General features: G+C 49.0%; 1 non-coding gene across 1 annotated transcript; it reads right to left on the bottom strand.

Moving 5' to 3' along the window:
- Nucleotides 1–2,641: 2,641 nt before the first annotated feature.
- LOC137752718 (small nucleolar RNA SNORD112) lies at nt 2,642–2,718 on the bottom strand. Its single transcript, XR_011071271.1, has one exon. It is a non-coding gene; the product is annotated as a small nucleolar RNA SNORD112 (small nucleolar RNA).
- Nucleotides 2,719–15,167: the final 12,449 nt, after the last annotated feature.

The raw sequence follows: 15,167 nt of genomic DNA on the forward strand, positions 1-15,167 counted from the left end.
GGGCTCCATGCTAGAGGCACGGACAGCTCCACTAACAGCACAGAGAAACACCCCGGGGTGAGACGTGTGTCTGACCAAGCCCACGCTCCAGAGTAAATAAACTGAAAATTTAGGAGAGAGGGGTCTTTGTGCTCGGTGGCCGAGGAAGTTCACTTTTGTGTGAAAGGCAAGTCACGCTCCCACTAGGTAAGGCTGCACCAATGCACAGAAACCTCATTTAGGCTGGGCCCGGCCCAGGGAGCAGTTTCTGTGAAATTTAGGAGAACTCAGGTTTAGCCACAAGTTTTTCCAGGAATTATTAACCTCTGGAGACTGTAACCACTGTTTCTTCCGAACCGCCCTTGCCAAAGTCTATAAAATACGAGCCTAAAAAAATCTGCCTGAAGAGCAGTCTGACATTTTATATATATTTATAAAAAAATAAAATAAACTATCGCCAAACTTTTTAGGAGAGACCAATTAAAGCCGGCGGGGGGCAGCCCCTTCCCCAGCCCCCCAGGGTTCGAGGAAAGGCCCGCGTTTCCCTTGGGAGGGTGTCTGCGCTGGGGCGAGAGGAGCAGGGCAGTTCCTCCCTGGTCACTTGCCCTCTTGGCCTTGGTATCTTCCCCTGTGGGTCTCTCTGCCCTGAAAAGGAGCTACCTGCGTCTCTGGACGGCGGGTTAAGGACTTCGGACAGGACGAGATGGGAAAGGCTGCTGGTTTTTGCTGGGTACCACAGGCCGGCTACTGTGCAGCGTGATTTAATCGTGCTATTGTCTCACTCGGCCGCTCAATACTCTGTGTGGGCGATTACGATTCCTTCCTTTAATATCAGGAAACCGAGGCACAGAAATTCTCGGGAGATTTGCCAAAGACACACAGCTCTATGTCTGCCCTGTAGCCAGGTTTGTGCTCGAGATGGCTGCCCTCTTGGGGTGCTTCCTCCCCATCCCCAACCCCAGGGAAACAGAGGGGACCAAAACCCTGAACAGGCTGGCGCTCCTGTTCTTCCCAGCAAGCAGGTGGAGTCCTCCGCCCCCAGGGGTGATGCAGACTTGGTATCGCGGCCCCTCTACCCGGAAGCCTGCGCTCTTTCTAGAACATGACCGTGTCCCAAAGGTAGAAGCACCACTCTTAACCCTGTCCTCTCCCCAGGGCATCCCCATCACCCCAGCTGGTGGCCCTGCTGTCACATGCTACGTCACGGCTCCTTCTCGTGTTCCAGAACCCCCTTTTCTCTCTGGCAAGGAACAGGTCACAAAAGATGCAATCAACCGTTTCCAGGATATACCTATGTTCTGAAAACCCATCATTGGCACTCCAACCCTGAGACGTAGCACCCCAACCCATGCACCCCAGGACACAGGGTTCCAGGGCCCGGGGGAGCCTGGCGTGTGCACCCAGGAGGGTGGGACAGAGCAGCTCGGGGCGGTGGGGATGCCAGCCTGGCCCCCCGGGTGTGCATCTGCAGTGTGACAGCGTTCTGAGGACTCACCCAGCGCCACCGAGCATACGGCTCAGTCCTCTGAAGCTGCCCATGGGCCCGGGGGAATATGAGGCGGTTTTCAGTTAGGGGAAGCCGGATCCAGGCAACATGGGAGCCAAGGGCACTGGAAAGGGACAAAGGAAAGGGGGTGATTAACATGCGGCCAGTCTCATGAATTCGAGAAAAATGTAAAACGTTCTCCTAGACGAGGCAAACATGTCAATGAGTCACCACGATTCCATAGACTATGCTTTGCTGAACTTTAGCATGAGGTGTTGGGGGGGCAGGGGTGCCTCTAAATTTGGGTTCACCCTAGGGGACATTTCAAGCCTTGTCTTAAGCGCCGAGGAGAAGCTGGCTGGGACGGCTTGGCCGGAGCCCCGAAGGGTAAAAGGCAGGGCACACGCAGAGAGGAGAAGGTAGCTGGTAGGGGCTGCCGTGTGCCTAGCACACGTGTGTGTGTGCATGTGTGTGCGTGTGTGTGTGTGTGTGTGTGTGTGTGTATGCATGGGGAGGGGGCACGAGGCTGGGGAGCTTCCAGCCAGACCCTGAAGGGTCTTACATGCCAGGCTAAGGCTCTTGGACCACGTCCCAGACACTCCGGGAAGTCAGATGGAGGATTTAAAGCAAGACAGCAACAAGGTCAAAATGGCATGTTAGAAAGATCACTCAGTGAAAATAAACTTTGCTGCAAACCATTTAATCTAGCTATCCCACCTCTAAGAAGCTGGACGAAAAGAACAGTCAGGGACGTGTTTACAGATTCAGCTACAAGAATGCTCACTGCAGGGTCGTTAGCAATAACAACAACAACAAAACTAAAACAGGACGGCTTAGATCTTTTTTAGCAGGCGTCAGTTCAGCAAAATCACATTAATTAAAACCTCGGTTCGTGACATGCTCTCCTCATTTATCTACGCCAGGACCTCTATTATTTTATGTATCTTCCTTATTTATTTTCTTAAATAATATAACGAGCACACATGGACCCGTGACCCACCCCGATGACTAGGACTTTGACCAAAGCATCTATATGCTCACGCTGGCCTAGCCCAGCAGACTTCCAGCTGGGATTTTCAACAATAGAGGAAGCTCTAGTCAACAATGGTGCAAACACACCCCGGAATATTAAACAGCTCTTAAAAAGAATGAAACAGCCGAGACCTATTGTCTTTTAATGGACCTCAGTATTTTGCGCAGAACTGGATTAATCATGATCCTTTGTTCCCAAACACTTTCTCATCATTGGTCCAGGCATGTCCCGCTTTTATTTTGCTAATTTATGCATTCATATATTCATTTGTAATAATGTCATAAACACTTGTGAGCCCACTCCTCAAATCCAGACCTTGGCAATTACTTACACCTGCTTCCACAAGCCAGCCCCACCGGGTAAGGACCCGGAGCTTTAGTGACAGCAGCGAGGTAGTTAACTCAACTTCGGTGTGTACAGATTACAGGCTACTAAGGTGCTGTTATAAGGAATGGTGTTTATCTTTTATGATCTCCAAGCACATTCTTGAGTGAAGGAAAACAAGCTGTGCAAAAAGAAATGTACATGGTGATATAGTTTCCGTGAAAAAAAAAAAAAAAGAATCATATATTGGAGAGTCTATTTAGATACATATGCAAATGCACAGGAAAAAAAAAAAAAAATCTGGAACCAGACACCTGACTCTGACAACAAGAGTTAAAATGGTGGTGATTGGGGGGTGGGGGGGAACTGAGATGGAGGAAGGAGTTGACGATGACTTTAGCTTTTATCCGCAGTGTTTGATTTTCGGTAATGAGTGTATTAATTATCAATGCATTTCTTGCATAATTAAAATAAACATTTTGTGTGTGGGTTTGGTTTTGTTTTGCTGTGTTGTGTGTGGGGTTTCTGTTAGCTTTTAGCTTTTTTTTTTTTAACAAATACAAAAGGAAGAGCATTTTGACTGCTGGATCAGGAGTGGGCATATCTCCCCCAAACAAGTTCTGCAGACACGAGGGATTTATTGTATCTCCCAGATCATTCTTTTCTGAATTTTCTACGTTCTAAAACTGGAGCCCTGGGCCTCCGAGTGGCGTGTCAGTGACATGAGGCCAGCAGGTGAGTGCCTGCTGGCTGTGACTGCACCACCCACAGGCCCCAAATCCCTCCAGAGCCACGGAGCGGGTGTCTGCAAGGCACCCATCGGGGAGGACTTTCCTTTCTGGTCTTTAAGAGGCCCGAAAGCTAATGCCCTGGCCCGTGTTCTCAGGGATTAGCTAACTAGAATGAGGACTCGGGAGAATGTGACACGAGACAGTCCTGGGCGAAGGGTACACGGGAGCCTCTGGGGAGCAGCGGCCCTGTAGCCCACGTGCACCGGCAGCCTCCCAGCCGGGCGGAACCCACAGCTGTCACATTGCCCACGCCCCAGTTCTAACCAACAGGGTGTGTGGCTAACATGTCAGCTCCCTGAGGATGGGGTGCAGCCTTGCAGGCCCTTGCCTGCCCCCCTTCACGTCCCGGGTAGCACACCGCACCCCGACTTCCCATCAGAACCCCTTCTCTCCCCCAGGCACCCCAACCCCTGCTTGCACACTAAGCTTCAGACCCAGCTCCACAGGCCCCCTCCAGCTGTCGCAGGCACGGACTAATAAGTGTGCGACTGGGAAGACCCTTTATCCGCAGATAAAGACATCAAGGCTCGGAGAGCCCAAGAGCACAAAACTAAGCCAACCTGAAACCCAAAGCAGCCTGAAATCAGGTTTTGTCCTGGCCTCCCTCTGCACAGGTTAGTTAGCTGGTTAGTGTCTCCCCCTCCCTAAGCTAACACAGGCAGGACCTTCTGGAGTTCTCTCCCCTCTGCCAGGCAGACACTCATTTTCAGCCATGACTTTGGGCAGAAGAAACGTGAGCACAGGTTAGCCAGCCCTCTGCCGGCTCTTAATCACCTTTCCCGCACGTGAGCCTCTGCTATTTATTACATGGTGTTTTATTTTGGACAGGGTTTGGTCCTGGTGAATGCTTTGAGATGCTTATCATAGTTTTGCAGATACAAAAGATTTTTATGATAAATAAAAATAAAATACAGTACCCAGGTTACCTGTGTCTGCCTCCGGACAGGGGTAATTCCACCTGAAGATGTTCATTCCTCAGAAAGGCTACATAAATCCCACGATGCCAATAAAGTTACAGGGTTGACTCAAGAAAAGGCCCTCTGGACCCAACGCTGACCTGTCTAACCCTCCCTCTTCCCCTCTGGACTCTACAAAAATGAGAAGGGCTTTCAAAAGCACAGTTAGGGGACAGATCCACCTGAAATAAGAACCATTTTTGCATATGTTGAGCACCTACTATGTGCCAGGCATTTTATATTTTACTTCATTAAAAGCATCAAGGCGACACTTGAAGATGGCTGTCCCCATCCTACCAGAGCAGGCGAGGGGAATTACAGTCCAAGGCCACCCACCTCCTCCCAGGGGAGCCCACCCTCTCTGCCCCCCCGAGCAGACCCCTTAAGCCCCCATCATAGATACCCCAGTTGTAGGCATCCCTCTGTATTACGGTGAGAGATTTTAACACCTCCCTGGGGGGATGTATAACGGACAGACAACAGTAACAGTGTCGTTCTGGATTTTTAATTATATTACTATCTTAAGGTTGTGTGACACCCCCAGTCTTTGAGGGCCCTACCTCCCAAAGAGGCTGTCAGTGTGACAGAGCAGGGCATACGTACCTGGTCCGCTTCAAGGTCAGCCTAGGAGGGCCTCACTCTCCTCTGGGCAGGTGTGCCATCCTGGGGGCCAGGGCTGGGCCACACCCTGGCCTCGGGAACCCACCGACCCACTGCCCGCCGGGGGGCAGTGAGCCTCAGCTGCAGAACAAAGGGCTTGAGTTAGTTCCCTCCTGCGGACTCTACACATTTACAAATTGTTCAAATGTACAAATCAGGGATTTAAAAAAATCATTTTTCAGACCTTTCTATTCGATCCTGGGCCAGGCATCTACTCCCTTCCTGGAGAAAGCCGTCATCTCACCTCTCCGCCACCTGGGAGGGGAGAAGAGAAAATGCCCACCAGGTCCCCTGGCAGAGGCGCAGGCCACCTCTCTGAGCCGCTGCCCCGGGCCTCACCTGCTGCCGGCAGCCCTACTCTACTGTGTGCTAAGGGGGGGGAGTGAAGGAAGGAGTAGCCAGTGCAGACTGACATCAGGGGCAGAACAAAACACCACAGGGGTCCGGCAAGAACAGGGGGCTTGCCGAGAGCTCAGGAGTCACAGAGCAAAGGCAGGACCCAAGTGCCGCCAGTGTGGACCTTAGCTGGGTTGACACGCGGGCCCTGAGACCGACGAGATGTGCGGCCTGGGTCAGTCCCAGTTACAGAAGTGAGATCGACCCATAGGGTCTGAGGTTTGTCTCTGGGCCTCAGGCTCCTCTTCTGCAAAATGGGGATAAAAACTAACACCTTCACAGGGTATTCTGAGGACTAAAGGAATGAACACAGTGCCTGGCACATAGTAAGTACTCAAGAAATATCACGGAGGCACGCAAACATAGCGATGGGGGGACTGTATCACATGACGTGATATAGTCCCATGAGAAAAGCAGGACAGAGGCTGGAGTGGACCGTGGTTGCTACTGTGGAGAGTGCATGCGCCTCCCAAACCTAGGCTTTCATACTTAAAGAAACCCATTTATCCAATAACTTTCTAGAAAGAAGCGAAGTTCCAGTTGACGGGACAGGAGCAGAGCCACTGATCGCTTGCATCAAAGGTAAGACTTGGGGTGGGGCTCTCATGCTGACCTCCCCCTGGGGGGCCTGGGCAATGAACGGGGCCTGGGCCAGCGCTCAGGAAGAGAGGTTAAAGGGTTTGCTTGCCTGCAAGAAAAAAACATGACATGGACGACTCAGTAGCTCTGCTCAAATACTTGAGCGGCTATAATTAGCAGGTCCTGGGCCAGCTGTCCTGTCCCTCTGCCCACAGCCGCATTAGCCAAAATGAGTTGGGGATGACCGCGTGAGATTTTCGGGGAGACGGAGGGGAGACACCGAGGTCCCCATTCCTTTGGTCTGGGCTCCTGTCGGGCCATGAAATGAAAGTGGCCCCTCCAGTCCTCAGGGGCCCCAAATGGCCACTGCCCACTGCACCCAGGGCATCGGCTCCTGCCCCTCCATCCACCAGCGGAGGGAAGAAAGCCTGAGCCTGGCCTTGAACACCGCCTCTGCCTCTTCCTTCCTGAACTGAGCTCTCTGAACCCCAGTTAAAGCTGTGAGACCAGAACACGCCTACCCCATAAGGAACAAAGTCAGTATTAGGGGCCCCGTGCCCAGGGTCGTGCCTGACACAGAGCAGACCCTCGGGAAACATCCATTTTAATAAATGAGCGCTAATTACCCCCATCTGGAGGACACGTGCCTTCTGCCCCCTACACCTCCCCCCCGCCCCCCATCCCTCACTAGCTCCAGTCACGGGCGGCTTATTGCTGGGGCTGTTCAACGGCCTGGATCCGAGCGCCTTTGTCACCGCTAATTACGGCTCCTGGGCAAGCCGCTTCACCCTCTGGACTCTGGTTCACTCACTTGCAAGGCAGGGCGTCATCACCTCACAGGGTTAATGGGAAAATTAAAGTTGACACCATGCGTGGAAACACTGTCTGAATCTGCCTGACCATTACAATTATAGCGGGTGTTCTAAAAGTAATAATCATAAGAGTCCTAATGAAAATAACAGGCCCTGACTCGTTGGTAGCACTTCACAGTTTACAAAGGGCTTGCTGTGCCCACCTCCCCTGGGAAGGCCGTGCTCCTTCCATTATGTAAATGGGGAGACTGAGGCCAGCCTCGGCCTCCCACTCCAGCCCAAGCTGCCCTGCATGTCCCCAGGCTCCATGCTCCTAGGCCTGCAGCCACAGCACACCAGGCACAGAGGGAGCCCACCAGAGACACGAAGAAGTCCACCGAGACCCCTCCCAGCCCAGCTGTCAAACCTAAACCAACACTAGAAAAACCACCCAGCCCGTGTTCCCAACTGTGGAACTAGTACGAGAAAGCCCAGTTTGTCAGAGTGGCTGGTGGAACTAACTTCCACCTGCTCAGCCAACCCCTCCCCTCACCGCTGCTCCCCAAGGTCACCCCTCGAGCCCCTCTCAGGACCCCAGAACTACAGGAGCCAAGTGAGAAGACCCCAGCCCAAGCCTCCCTGCAGATGTGGGGAAACTGAGGGCCCAGGGGGAGAAGGGCATGCTGAAAGTCAGCATGGGCCCCAGGCTGGCAGCTGGTACGGGCTCCTTCCCCCACCCACTCGCCTTGAAAGGCAAGAGCAGCCTCAGGACCAGCTGATTGGCCCGGCCGATTGGGGCAGCCCAAAGAAGGAGGCCACTCTCCCCGTGACCCTCTCCCGGCCCCGCCCACAGGTGGCACTCTCCCCCTCCCCGGGTTATTCTGGGCAGAGCGATCCAGCTGCCCCCGGAGCTGCCAGTCAAGCGGTGGCAGGACAGGCACGCTGCATGGGAGGGAACACTGCTGGGTCAGGGGCACCGCCCTCCACCTTGATGGCCTGGGGAGGCGAGGGGCTGCAGGGACCCTCTCCAGGAGACCTCCACCTAGCCCAGGATGGAGGTGGAGGTGAAGCCCAGGGGGCAGCCCCAGCTCTGCCATAACTCGCTGTCTTCCTGAGTCACCGTTTCCCCCTTCTAGACACTCAGTGTCCCCAGTTATGTCTGAGGCCAGCTGGGGCCTGACCGTCAAGGACCTCTGTCCAGGCCCCAGGGGAAGAGAGGGGAGTAACAGAGACTAGCTGTTCTGGGTCAAGGTGAGAAGGGTCTCCTATCTGTAAGGCCCAAGGGGTCTTTAGCACAAGTCAGGGAGTTGAGTGCCAAGGCAGGGTCTCGGAAGGGAGGGACCCCCAACTTGAGCTCTGCCAGGCCAGCAGCCCCTGAAGGTCCCATGGTCCACTGGGACCCGGGACCCAACCCCAGATCCTCTTGCGACCCTCAGGGAGCCACCCTCAGAAGTCCCACCACCCTTCTCCTCTGCTCCCAACTAGCAAGCTGGATGCGGAGAGGGACCACGCCACTGGTCCACACCAGGGGAATCAAGAAGGACCCCCAGCCTCAGCCTGTCAAGGGCACAACTTGACCTTGACGCTAGTTTAACAGAATAACTAACAACAGCCTGTGGTCCTCCCAGTGCCCCTGTGCGCCCACCCGCATCGCAATGCTCCATTCCAGCCATGCCACCAGCAGGACTGGGGCAGTGGAGGGAGCACGTGGAAGACACGCATTTCCAGACGACTGAGCCCCCAAGACCCGGCGGTCGTGTCCCTCGAACCCAAGTGGCTCTGAGCACAGCCTCGAGGCGGCGCAAGGCAGAGAGGGGTCTTCACCTGACAACAGCCCTGGTGCCCACCTGACGGCCCCGAAAGCCAGGGGGCTCCAGGTGTGAGAGCCAGCGTCTGGGAGGCCAGAAACGGGGAACACGAGAAGCCCTCCTTCCCCTTCCCCCCTCACCCCTCCTCTTTCTCGCTGTCCTACCTTCTCAGCAACTTGGGCCTCCGCCCCCCTCCCCTGTCCTAACCTCTCCCCTAATTCCTCCACCTCCGCCCCCCGCCCCAGGCTCAACCCTGCTCCTAAACAGCCTCTCGTCTCCTCTTCCAAGCTCTATTTTTAAAATCAGATTTCCTTTACTGTGCAAGTGAGCTGACGGGGAGAGGTATTCGCTGAGGGACTGGCCCCCCCGGCTCCCCACACCCAGCCCTTCATAGACACACGTTGGCAGCCCTGACCCAATGGGCCACTTGCTCAGAGGCGAGCAAGGAGCTGACCTGACCGAGAAGGCTCCAGGCACTGAAGGTGGTGAGGCTGGGCTGTCTGGGTATGAGTGTCGGGAGGGGAAGAAAGAGGGTCCAAACCAAAGACCCCAAACCAGGTGCACTAAATCATCCTGGATTTTGGAGGGTTTTTTTTTTTTCTTTTGGTAAGGTTAAGAATTTCCAAATCAGTAGACATTTCTGAAAGAAATTTTTGTGAGGCTTGAGACTTCAACCTGTATCCAGCTGCATTCGTAGGACTGAGAACGCTACTTCCGGAGAGCCCAGAGGAGAGGCAGGGGCAGCCCCTGGGCTGCATGGGGCTGCGGTGGGTGGGCCCGTGGAGGACAGGAGCCAGAAGGAAGCCCACAGTGGTTGCCCAAAGCGGTGCGTGGGTCTCCGACGATGCCCAAAGCTCTTGCAAAGGGGCAGACAGCCGAGCCCAGCGGAGCCTCAAGGGGGCTGCTCACCAGGAGTACAGGGAGACCCCAGCCCTGCCCCTCCAAGACCCCGAGCTCACCTCCAGGACAGTACTGAACACCAGGGCGTGGTCCTCATCTCTTTGCTGGTGATGTTCTGCAAGGTTGCCTCCATTCCTTTATCTCGGAGATCTAGCATAATGCCTGGTCCGGAAAAAAGAATCAGGACATGTTGCATGAATTAATGAATCATAGGTAGAGAGATGAGTTTTAAAAAAATAAAAGGACCTGGAACAATGAAATCAGATGTGTTTGGGGGGCAAGAAGTAAGAAACCCAGTCTTTGAGGACTGAAGGGTGAAAGGAATAAGAAACCGAAGCTAAGAATCGTAGACGGTGCAAAATGTTGGTTTGGTGCAAATTTAGGCTTTATACCCTAAGTACTAAAGAGCAGTGTGAGGATTTTTCAGTATAACAAACACTTGGTCCAATTTGCATTTCACGCTCAGGCAATTGGATTGTATGTTATGGACATGCATGTGGAGGGTTTTAAACTGAGGAAACCATGATTAAATTTGAGAGCCATGCTAAGACAGGGAGACATTTTGTTAGTGATGAAAATTCATTAAAAAGATCTTAAGTGGGGGGTTTCATGAATAGATTTGGGGTTTGGGGGGAAGAAATCTGGACTTTATTTTGAGAAGTGACAGGATCAAACTTTTATAATCACGCTAAGGAGTTTGGATTCTTGCCAGGGGGTTTGAAGAAATGTGATGGGGAGATTTTTGCTTGTGGGAGGTAAGTCTGCAGAGAAACATAAAATACATTTTAAGGCTTTGGACTTTATATTACAGGCAATGAGGAAACATTGGAAAATTGTACAGAGAAAAGTAAGAGCCACACATTTAAGTATCATGCTAAAACATCTGGACTTTACATGTTGAAGGGTGCCAAAGTCTGACTTTCAGAGCACACCAAGGAGATCTGATTGATGCGGACAGTAAGGCTGAAAGACTTTGATCAGAGGAGTTACATGATCGACATCGGGAATACGCAAAGAAATGTGGAATTTATTTTGAGGCTCTGACATGATGAGATTTTGGCACGTGCCCAGGAACTTGATTTTAGTCAATAAAAAGTTCTAAGAGCGTGACATGCTGAGTTTTGTTGTATTCGATAAAGAGTATGCAGTGAAATTACAAAATAAAATTCACACTTGATGCTAAGATTTTGGATTTTTATTCCATAATTCCACAATCAAGAGACACTGTTAAGATTTTAAGTGCAGTGACAAGATCAAACTTTACTGACTGTGCTAGAAAGCGTGAACTTTCTTTTAAGGGATGAAAAGATCAAATTTTTATATCATGCTAATAAGTTTGGATTTAAGCCAATAAAGGGTTTCAAAGAATGACAGGGTGAGATGTGGGGATTTTTTTATAGACCAGTCCGAAGATAAATTACACGGTAAAACGCTGTATTTTACGATGAGTAGTTGGGACTTTATGTTATAGGCTATGATGAAACCTTGAAAAGTTTTAAATTGGGGAGTTACACGATCAAATGTATACATTTCAGCAGAGCTACAAGAGTGGATTTTTATGGCAAAGATAATAAGATCAGATTTTTATAACATGCCAAGGAGATGTGATTTTATGTGAGAGTTGAAGGCATTCAAGCATCTCTTTCGGGGGAGGGATATGACCTCAATTTTGAACCCTCACGCAGAGGCATTTGGATTTTAGCCAGTAAAGGGTCTTAAGGAGTGACTGATGAGAGTTTTGTCTCCAGGGGAATTAGCTGGTAAAATGTTATTTTATGCTAAGGTGTCTGGATTTGATGAACCAGATAATGAAGGCACATCGACAGCTCAGGGGAGACACCCTTTGGTACAAGCGCACACTGTCTCTACTTTATGCTGAGGAATTGGAGCACTTATGGCAAGTAATATAGAGAGGCGGGGCAGGACTTCTCACTTATACAGAGGTTATATGATTGAATTTGCACAGCATGCTAAGAAGTTTGGACACTATTTTGAGGAACAACAGGATCACTTTTTTGTGTCGGGCTAAGGAATTTGGATGTCAGCCATTAAAGAGATTTTAAGAAAAATTTCTATGTTTGATAAGAGCAGTCGGCAGAGAAATCGTACAGTAAAATGCGTATTTTATGCTAAGGGGTTTAGATCCTATCTCACAGGTGACTAGAGACATTATAAGATTTTAAGCAGAAGTTACAAGACCAAATCCATGCATCTTGCGAGGAAATGTGACCTTTTATGACATGGTCAAATTTTGATATCATGCCTAATGTAGAGGTTTGGAATTAAGCCAATAACAAGTTTAAGAAGTGACCTGGTGAGATGTGGGGTTTTATATCCATGAGTTTGCAGATAAATTACATGATAAAAATTTTTATTTTATGCTGAGTGATTGGAACTTCATATTATAGGCAATGAAAAGAAAGTTTTGTAAGCTTTAAATAGAGAAGTTATGGATAACTTTTATGCCTCTTGCTAAAAGTTTAAACTTTGATGTTAAGGAGTAGGAAAAGCAGGTTTTCACAACATGCCAAGGATATTAGGTTTTAGGCTGAAGTCGAGAAAGTTGAAGGATTTAATCAGGTACCTCATCAAATTTATAAATATGTTGAGAGTCTCGGCTTTTTTTTTTTTTTTTTTTTTTTTTTTAATTTAAACTAAGCGCCAGGTCTTAGTTGTAGCACGCAGGATCTTTAGTTGGGGCATGCAGAATCTTTTAGTTGTGGCATGCGGGCCCTTAGCTGCGGCATGCAGGATCTAGTTCCCTGACCAGCGATCAAACCCGGGCCCCCTGCATTGGGAGCGCAGAGTCTTAACCGTTGGACCGCCAGGGAAGTCCCAAGAGTGTAGACTTTATATTAAGAAGGGGATAATCTAGTTTTTAAATCATCTTGCTAAGGTGTTCAGATTTTAGCTAATTAAGGGTTTTAAGAGACATACTGAGATTGTGTATTTTACATTTTAGCCCATTTAAATTTTTAAATTGTAAACTTTAGCCAATAAAGGATTTTAAGGGTAGTAAGAGACCTACTGAGGTTTTATAGTTTAAATTTTAGCCAATTTAAATTTTTTAATTTTAAAATTCAAATTTTAGCCGATTTAATTTTTTGGGTTTTAAATTTTGGCCAGTAAAGCACTCTAAGGGTGTTTAAAGACATACTGAGATTTTATATTTCAAATTTTAGTCCGTTTTAAGTTTTAGCCAATAAAGGGTTTTAAGGGTTGTACGTGACATACTGAGATTTTATGTTCTAAATTTTAAATGTTAGCCAATTTAAATTTTTATTTTAAAATTCAAATTTTAGCCAATTTAATTTTTTAAATTTGAAATTTTAGCCACTAAAGTGTTTTAAGGGTTTTAAGAGACAACTGAGATTTTATATTTTAAATTTCAGCCAATTTAAAATTTTTAATTTTAAAACTCAAATTTTAACCAATTTAAATTTTTTATTTTAAATTTTAGCCAATAAATCATTTTAAGGGTTGTAAGAGACACACTGAGATTTTTGTTTTAAATTTTAGCCAATTTAAATTTTCAATTTTAGCCAGTAGAGGGTTTTAAGGGTTGTAAGAGACATACTGAGATTTTTATTTCTAATAGATGAGTCTGCAGATGAATTATTGTGTCAAATTTTGTATTTCAATTAGAGACTTGGAATTTTACAATTTTACACAGTTAACAGGACTTTTATGAAGAGGAAATGAGTTAATTTATGCAATGTGCTATATACATATTCTCATAATGGAGATGATGGTGATGGTGATGATTTTATCTAAAAAAATGTAATCTCTGCCTTGAGGGAATGACATGATCAGAATTTTCTATTATTCCAAGGCCTTAAATTTTAGCCAGAAAATGATTTCATTGAGTTTATGTGTCAGGAATTTTTATGCTAACGGGTTTGGATTTAATGTCGTAGACAGCAAATAAACAGCGAAAGGTTTTAATCAGAGGGACTGCAGGATCAAATTTAACTGTCATGCTAACAAGAATGTATTTAATTTTGAGAAACAGCAGATCAGAATTTCATATCGTGTTGGCAAGTCTGGATTTTAGACAATGAGGAGTTTTACACAAGGGAAGGCATTTTTTTTCTAATAGACTGGCCCGGTGGCTAAAAAGAAAACTGAGAAGCAACAAAAAGCGTTAAATGCATAAAGAGCAGTAAATGTAGAGCTAATTAATTGGATAGCCAGAACTCAATCTGCTCTGCCCCAACAGAGAAGTGTACAAATAACCCCAACCAAAACATCTCTGTAAATTCAGCCTTGGCCCACTAAAACCACCCATGATCAGATTTTCAAAAATCCATCCTAAGTCACTCAGATGTCAAAGTTATCTGATGCCCTCCCCACACCCCCGACCCCTTACTGAATATCCCAGCTCTACTAGACATACCCCGATGTTGGCGGGGAAACCAACCAGCAACAGAGAAGGGGCATCTGCTAGAGCAAAGAGATTGCAGGGGTGTACGAAGATTTTTGCACAAGCGGAATGGAGGCCAAATGTTTGATGTTCCTGAGCTCCCACGGACAGCGGGGGCAATCTTGGGAGAGTGCAGATTTTAGGAGGGGTGGGCAAATGATTTGCAGGTCTCCTCGACAGCTCAGAGCTGGGGAGAACGCTGCATTGGAAGTTGGTGAAAGACAGGAACTCAGCAAAAACTCCGAGTCAGAATCAAATCACAAATGCACAAGTCTCTGGCACACAGTAGGTGTTTTATAAACGTTTCTGGAAAAGAAAAGAAAAGCCAGAATCCAGATCACTACTTCTGCCTGCCCCCGATGTCTGCTTCGAATCTGGGAGAGGAAATAAGAGCTATTTTGGGCGTCTGAGCCAACCGATGGGATAGCAGCCAAATGCCCATTTTCTCCTCTTGCCCTGAACTTGTTAAACAGTAGGCATCTCTGCTGGAGATCCCCACCTCACAAGCGAGGAGGCCCAGCCTGCCAGGGGCGGCTTTGGACGGCACTGAGATGTGACCTCTGTGACTTTCTGGTGACCAAGGAAGGGAAGGGAGGCTGACCAGGCCTGTGTGCCAGGGTTGAAATGAAGCGGCTAATGCACCCTGCCAGGTGCCTGCCTGCCTGCCACGGTGGCCGCTCCGGGCCCATCAACTCCACAGAATTTATGGGCTGTGAATTTCTTACAGCCACGGGGGAGTGGTCAGGCCAGACAGGCAGAGTAAGCCTGGGAGAGTAGGTGGGAAGGTCAGGGGTTTGCAGATTTTTCTCTCCATGGGATGCCCCAAGTTGGACCCAGGGAGGCTTTCCCCAGCTTCTCTCTGCTCTGCCAAGTTGGGCATCTGATTTGTCCTGGAGACCCTGACCTCACGAGACCCTAAACCACTGCCTTTCCTCGCACCCCCTCCCCACCCCCAGGTTCTGATCTCTGCCATCCCAGGCACTGACCGGACGCATCACAACCTTACCAGTCTTCAGAGAACACTCCTTCCCATCCGACGAA

Source organism: Eschrichtius robustus, chromosome 1, assembly GCF_028021215.1.
Source record: "Eschrichtius robustus isolate mEscRob2 chromosome 1, mEscRob2.pri, whole genome shotgun sequence".
Taxonomy (NCBI): Eukaryota; Metazoa; Chordata; class Mammalia; order Artiodactyla; family Eschrichtiidae; genus Eschrichtius; species Eschrichtius robustus.